This window comes from Sinocyclocheilus grahami, unplaced genomic scaffold (assembly GCF_001515645.1).
Source record: "Sinocyclocheilus grahami isolate Dianchi unplaced genomic scaffold, SAMN03320097.WGS_v1.1 scaffold535.1, whole genome shotgun sequence".
NCBI classification, from domain to species: domain Eukaryota; kingdom Metazoa; phylum Chordata; class Actinopteri; order Cypriniformes; family Cyprinidae; genus Sinocyclocheilus; species Sinocyclocheilus grahami.
Window position 1 is genome coordinate 112,272 of NW_015505714.1, and position 8,626 is coordinate 120,897.

The following is an 8,626-nucleotide window of genomic DNA, read 5'->3' on the forward strand; positions in this document are numbered from 1 at the left end:
GTTTACATCATGTTGAGAAGACGCTGTGTTCAAGGATACCACAGAAATACCATTTTAACCTTTTGTTGTGTGATCGTCATTTTACCAAGGACTGCTTCTCTAATCTTGGCTTTTATCTTCGTTGGTTTCTAATCTTCTTAATTTAGACTAACAAGCTCTCCGAACCACAACCTGTAAGTACGATTGAGACGTTATATGTACATTTTCAATTGAGTGCTCAAAATATCAAGTTTTTGTGCTAATAATATGTGATGTATACCTAGTGCAGCTTTAGGTTTCCAGGTAAAGCACGATATTACTGTCTTACTGAAATAGTTCTGATAATTCACTGTGAACCCACTATTTCCTAAGAATGTGTCGATTAATGTAGACTGACGTTGTTCTAATAATTTACGTTTAATAATAAAGAATGTAGTGTAGCACACAGACTTTATAATCATTGTGAAATTGCTGTTTATTTTGCTGCACCGGTAGTTATAGGGTTAATGCGGGAGAGACGAGCGACTTAGTTAGGCTGCTGCACCTGTGATACAGCTGTTCTGCGCTCTGTGCAAGTTAAGACACAGAGCGTCTTCTGTCTGGCGTTCTTCAAATATTACAGTAGACATATTTTGGTTTACAAACTGTATCGTTTCATCAGTTAGTCACGTTAGCACTCGGCTAACATATCCACCATTATTGTTGTAAGTGTTCACAGTTTAGCAGCTAAACTTTAGCTGTGGGCACGATTTGCTTGCATAAGTGTTTTTGTATTTTATGACATTATTATAAGAACGGATTGGAGCACTATATTATTGTTTTATGTAAAGGTGCTTTGTCAATCGTAGCACTCGCTAACTTGCTCAAGGACTCCTCTCTGTGCCAATCACAACAGGCTTGGCCAGCTGACCAATCAGAGCAGAGTAGGCTTATGGAAGGGAGGGGTTTGCTCCGAACTTGTTTGGTACGAATCGTTTAGAAATCATTGGCAAATGACTCTAATATTAAATGTACATTCTGAGAAAATTACAATGTTTTCTGACCTTAGATGCATTTAAACCTGTTGTAGGGGACTCCAACATAATATTAGGACACTTTAAAATACCATATGACCTGCTCTTTAAGACTGGAAGGGTCAGGGACAAATTTTTATAAAAAAAATTATATTTTCAGTCCTTGCTTCAGTTGGTCAGGTTGAAGAATCACCCACCGGCGTAGTTTAGATATAATTTGCACTATATTTATTTCAAGTTCGGCCATGAGTGCAAGACCTGTAACTTTACTAACCTACCAGATGTTGCCTCCTCCCCAGGTTTCAGCGGATCCAGCGAAGACAACCTTTTTAGCCTCCAGCACAGAACTGGATATTGCTATTCTGGTTTTCAGAATATTGTTTTTTTGGCAAATTAGAATATGATATCATATTAAGAAGTCATTAAACATTGTTATACCATCACCAATGTTATTACACATATACACAGATCTATAAACACACTCTTACCCAAAAGATAATTAAGCAGATTGACTTTTAATTATATGCAACGTTCTTAATAGTAATGGTTGTAAAACTGCTAGAATCTTAATAGTAACAATTATTTTTGTAACAAATTGCATAAGCCTAAATAAGCCTAAAATTCTGCACTTCTGTGTTGTTACCAGTCAACTGACTTGCAGCTATGTTGATATAGCCTGTTTCTAGTAGTTTTCATAACTAGAAGGAAAAGACCTTTTGATCTGAAGCTGTTTGTATTCTCTTAATTATAATATTCTCTTTTAATTATGAGCTTTGGAACACAGTTGAGGGATTTATTCATCAAGCTCTTTTCCTTGGGATTTCTATGAAATAATTTTGTATCTTGCACTGCTCTGAATTATACATGAAACCAAATGTCGTGAACTCCAGTGTGACACACTTTGAGTTCTGACACTTGTTTTGTAAACGAGGTCACCTTGTCATGCTCCTTTCATATCTGACATCTTAAGACAAACGTTAGATGTTTAAGAGACATTAAATATGAAGCTTTATATCAGGTGTTTTGTTTATAATAGTAGAGGTTCTGTCTGGAGTTTGAGTGCCATGTGTTCTGATTGACTCTGAACACTTTACAGTGGGATTTGAATTAATCTCTTTTCCTCTTAAAAGAGTTTCCTCTTTTAAGTGTTAGTTTATTTTTATTCACAAACATTTGCTGCACACAGACCACACACTCCCACATTTTGAATTAATCTGAAGCTACATTTTTGCTGTTTCTTTGCCTATACACCCTCACTCACTCATTCTCTCTCTCCCGCTCTCTCTTTCTCTCAGTGCTATTTTGCACACTAACTGATCCATTCTGCCTCTTTTATGACTGCCAAAATATTTGAGCTCGCCGGGTGTTTAAGAGAAACTCACAGGGCCGCCCAGTAATCTCCCACTTGACTTGCCGTCAATGTAAATTGAATCAAAGCACAAATCTGTTGTGAGTCTGGCCTCCACATCTGGAGTGTGTGATGCAAAAGTTTGGAGTAATATATGTATGCATGTGTGTATGGCTATGCATATTGGTAGGTGTTTGGAACAATGTAAATGTTTACATTTGATCAATTTAATATATCCTTTCTTTCTTTTTTATTTATTTGTTTAATTTTAAATCTCACTGACTCCAAACTTTTGCATGGTATAGTGTATCATCATTTTCAAATAATTAAGCAGCACAAATGTTTTCAACATTGATAATCATAAGAAATTATTCTTGAATACCAAATAAGCCTATTAGAACTGTAATTTTTACTGTATTTTTGATCAAATAAATACAGACTTGGTGAGCATAAGACCGCTTCCAAAAACTGTGTGTTAGTGTGTGTGTCTGTAATCATTTTAAATTGGTTGCCTTATTCTATATATGCTTTTTCTTCTTCTTCTTTTGGGACACTATGTTTTACTCTTGACCTTTGGCCGATATATACTGTTATATATCTCAAAGCCTGAGTGGATGTTCAGAGTGGCTTTAGTAATAACAGTGGTATAACAGACTGCTTACATTAGAAGGAAGTCTCTTGCCCTGAGACCAAACTTTATAAGCACTCTGAAGTGTCCCAGTTTTCCCATAGTCTCTGCTGTCCTCCCAGTCCTCCCTCATTAGAACAGATGCTTAGTATTAAACCTCTGTAAACTCTGACAGTATTGCAATCTCATTCAATCTCACTATTGCACTGCTTTTTAAGATTCCCAGCATGTAACACTTCTCAGGAAGTCAAGGGGAGCAATTGTGTCTGTTTATGTGAGTGTGTTAATATTTTCACCTCCGTGTACTTATAGTCTATTTATTATTCTCTGCATGAAGAGAGGTATAATGAAGATATGAGAAATTAATGACACTGAGCCCTCACTTGATTGTTCAATGTAGAACAAGGAAAGTCTTGTGTTTCTTGTGCCCTCTCTTCTTGTTAACAGAAGCATTGATAGCCCAATTTACAAAAGATATATTAAGGCACATTAAAGGAACACGCAACTATTTTTGAAAATAGATCTCCGGGTCTGGCGGTAGCACTTTTAGCTGTAGCTTAGCATAGATAATTGAATCTGATTAGACCGTTAGCATCTCTCTCAATAATGACCAAAGAGTTTCTACATTTTTCCAATTTAAAACTTGACTCTTCTGTAGTTACAGCGTGCACTAAGACCGACAGAAAATGAAAAGTTGCGATTTTTTTTAGGCGGATACGGCTAGGAACTATACTCTCATTCCGGTGTAATAATCAAGGAACTTTGTTGCCATACCATGGGTGCAGCAGGCGCAATGATATTATGAAGCACCTGAAAATAGTCCCCAGCTAGGTAATATCGAAACTCTTTGGTCATTTTTGAGCGAGATGCTAATGGTCTAATCAGATTCAATGATCTATGCTAAGCTACAACTAAAAGTGCTACCGCCAGACCCGGAGATCGGCTGAATGGATTCGAAAACGGTAAAACTCAACTGTTTAACTCTAGGGGAGTTGGAAAATGAGGCTATTTTAAAAAATAATGGCGTGTTGCAATGCAATTTAGGACATGAAGACTGAAATATATGAAGTGTTCAACTATATGGTAAAACATTGCTGCCATAAAACTCTTCTGTAAAATCTCAAAATACGTTTGGACTCAAATGGACATACTGTATTTACTTCATTAACATGTATTGCTGGATGTTATTACCAAAAAAAAAAGTTTGCTCTTCCACTGACTTTCCATTTTCACTTAGGCTGTGTGGGCTGTTAATGTTAACCAAAAGCCAAATTTATATTATGATCCATTTTATTTAAATATTTATTAGTATTTATTATTCTCATTCTTATCATTTAAATATGTATTAGTATTTATTATTATTATAAAATTATTTTATTATTATTATTATAATTTTTTAGCAAACATGTATTCGTTCTGGCTTCATTTTTCAAAGGTCAAACATACCAAATAAAGTTAACATTCACAGTTAGTATTTTTAAACTCTCACTTGGGATTCATATATTTCAATTGGTTGGGCAGGGGCTACGTGCTGACTGACCACATAAGCCGAGCGCTATATCTCTGATAGCACAAGTCCCTTTCTACTTCCATCCCGGAAGAGTGCAGTGGACAGATGAGGGAGGATCAACATCAAGTGTGATGAATGTCTTTAGACGGAAGAGTCATACAGGATGTCCTTGACTTTAATCAAAACTATTTGTTTTCTCTCTCTTGCTCTTTTTTTTTTTTGGTGAGCTGTGCTGTTGTGGCATCTCTTCGCTCATGTCCACTGATAGCTTGACTTTAACAACATCATTCATCAGGGAAAGTGTGCTGTGCTGTGTTTCAAGGCTATGTGCTGCATTTTTTGTGTTTGTTAGAAATGTTGTTAGACAATTAGTAATGCTGATTAAAAAATACAATTATTAATTTAGTTGATTTCTTTTAATTACTTAGAATAAAACAGAAAAACTTAAAGCATTTCTGTTTTCTTGTTTATTTTAAATTGACATTTTTAATGTAACACATTTAAACACCCAAACATTACCTATTCAAGCAAAATATGCTTCTATGGAGCACAAAAGGAGATGCATGAGGGATGATGCTTGCAACTGTCAAGCATCCAAAAGCACATGAAAGTATCATAAATATAGTCCACATGACTCATGTGCTACAGTCTGAATACCGTAAGTATAAATCCAATACCCCAAGATAAAATAGTAGACTAAAATGTACTGAATGCACCTTTAATAACAGAATTTGTGTCAGACTTTTGTTGAAAAGCAGACCATTTAATTTTCTAATTTATCGCAGCCACTCGATTTGTTCTTAAATTAAAATATTTAGTATGTGAAAACTTGTTTACCTGGTTCACTTCTATGAAGATTATGACCTTGTGTGATTTGTTTCTGGCATTTCAATTCCAGTGCCTATATAAATAGCACAGGTCCAATTAAAGCATCTGACCAACATCTGATGTAATGGAGGAAGCCAGGAAACACTTGACCCGATTTAACGGTCAGTAGTTTACGGTTTATCAAGTACATCAGCAAGTCAGTAGAAATGTGATGAATATGGAAAATATTACCATTGTAGTGTTGCCATGTTTGTATTGTCAGTGCATAATCTTGATGAGCATATGGGATCTGCTTTTAGTCAGACACAGAACATTGGAAATGGATACCAGCTTTGAAAAGAAATCAGTATATTATTCCACGAATATGATGCATCCTTCAATCATCTCAGAGGTACACAGTTTACTTCACTGAACTGCCCGATGCACAGTGTCTAAACAGAGCAAGGATGATTTATATGTCCTCAGTCTGAGATAACTGTTTATCAGGACAAAACTATGGGAGGACTGTTATATACAAGCCAAAAACACTCCACGCTCTTTTTTTATTTTTTTTTTTAAATACAGCCCCAGAGTTCCATGGACAGGAAAGCACCACGAGTTGAGACATTCCCACGTTTGTCAAACTGAACCTCTGCAGGCTGCATTTCATGTCGTTATTTTTCTCCCCTGTGAGTTTAATTTGGCCGTCTTCGTGAAAGGATCAGTGCTCTTTTAGTAACTGACAAAGTTAATTTTAATGTTAGACAAAAATGACATCAATCCACAAGACTCAAGAATTTCAGTTCATCACCCTGTATTATGTAATGCCATATAAAAGATTAATCCCCCACCACAATTTTTTATTTTATTATTTTACTGTAATATTACATGCACTACTGTTCAAAGGTTTGGGGTTGGGAAGGTTTTTATTTATTTATTATTAATTTTTTTAAGGAAGTGTCTTATGCTCAAAGGCTGTGTTTATTTACCAAAAATACAGTTAAAAACAGTATTATTTAAAAAATATTCCATTTTTAAATAATTATTTTTTATTTTAAGATAAATTTAGTCATATGATTGAAGCTGAATATTTATGAATAACAATAGCCAATGATTCTAATATATATATATATATATATATATATATATATATATATATATATATATATATATATACAGTGGTGACAAAATTTACATATTCAATTGGTAATATACACTGACATCAACTTCTCGCTGGCCGAGTAGCTGATAAAAGTATAAACTATTGAAAGTCAAAGTCAGTTTTGATCAGGTGGACCTCGAATTCTCAGATCGAGTTCTTTTAAAACCTGAGCTAGAAATAAACCTGAATAAATTAACAACGATTAATTCCCTTACAACTAAGTAAAATTATTACATACTGCACTTTAGTATTCATGTGTGAGGCACACATAACTACATATATGTTTAAACCAGCTTTATCTTACAGTAAACCCGTTTTGTAATTCTTTAAACAAGTGCAAGAAGTTTATTGTTACATTAGAGAAGCACTCACAGAAGTGCTTATTTAATGCAACAAGTCTTGAAGGACTGAAAGCACCAGGTTTTAAAACTGTGGGCAACTTCTTTGAAATAGGCAGACACTAAACTGTTTGAATTACACTGGCATGCATTGGTTACCATGACAATGACTTGTCATAGGAAGCGCTAACTTCACATAGCACAACACGCCATGTTGTAAACAAACCACCTGAAGCAGCTAAGCTAACACAACTTAGCATAGTTAATCTTAGGCTAAGCTACCAAATAGCTTTAACAGTTAGGGGTTAGCACTCTTTAATTGAAGCTTTTAAATACAGCATGTGTGTATGCAGTGTGAAGTAATTTGAATTTAACCTAATCCCTGGTTTCTGATTTTTCCCTTTCTTTTCCTTCTTTTTCTTCTCTTTCTATGTTTCCCAATCTTTAATTCGTCTCAGCGAATTTAACTATCTTCGATGTATCCTTCCTGAATGCTATGACTCAGTTACTAGCTAATTAAATCTAAATTTAATTACATTTTAACTGTCTATCTAGAGAAGAATCATTAAGTTATTGGGTGCTTTTAGTGGCACAGTGAATAAAGCGCTACGGAGGGCAGGGCACACCCATGGCATGGCAACGGCATGGGAGCTGAACACGCAGCAGCTGTGACCAGACATGGTGTGTTGCCCAACACAGATCTTACAGTTAATCACGAGTGCTACTATTTGTTCCTAATCCCAGATTGATTACCTTGTTTTAATAATAGCAGTCAGCTAATTTTAAATCCATTTACATGTATGCCCCCTTTGTTTTGATGTTCTCTCTGAACCTCAAAAGAAACCAGAGACACTTCTATTTGTGATTTGTTTATTTTCAACATGTGTTCTAATTTTATGACCCTGTTACACAAGTCATCTAGATAAACACTAGGGCATAACTATCGAACTGAGCACCAAATAATAAGCATAATCTGAATGGAAATGCTCTCCTTTTCCTTCTACTTTTCCCCTTTTCTCCTTCACTTCCTCAGAGATTGAGCCTGTTGGGATCCATCAGTAAATTCTGAGTGATAATTTGACAATAAGAGTAGTCTTAAGTCATCAATGAAAACCCTGTTTACGCCCTTTTCAGCAAACATATCCTGAACCAAACCTATCTTAGCATTCACAGCTAAGATAATAACCTAATACTTCAGCTAAGCACACCTGGCAAAACCTAGCTCCACACTCTGTTTTGATCTTGTAGCAGTCTCTAGCCCTTACGCTCAACACAAGTTTGCCAAAATGTTGCAGAAGCTCAGACTAACTGCCCAGAATGCAGACCAAAGAGGACTGGCCAGGCGTTGTGAGGAACACCCCCTACCCAGGGCTGACGACCACCTACTGAGCCAAAAGCAACTGGACACAGAGAGAAGAGTACCACAGATTCATGACTCAAGCGAGAGTTATGGCTATAAAGAGCTCACCAAGATCATCATCTGCCTGGCCCACAACCTTATGGGTCTGAAACAGGAGGTAAATGATCTCAAGCAACAGATCACGGCGGCAGCCCACAAGTACCCCAGCAGAATGGAGTTACAGGAGGAAATCAATAGACTTCAAGAGACTCTGATTCAGCAGCTGAACAAACCTCAAGACAAACTTGACATGATCCAAAGAGAACTCAGGTACTCTTATAGGCTGCAAAAGGAAACGCAGTTGGAGAGACACCCTACTCCTGCATCCTCACTCAGCAGTGCAAACTCCCTCATATGCACCAAGCTACGAAGGGGGTAGCCAAAACTTTCTGCTTATCAACTCAGCAGACAGAACCATAATACCTCCAGCAACCACAGGGAG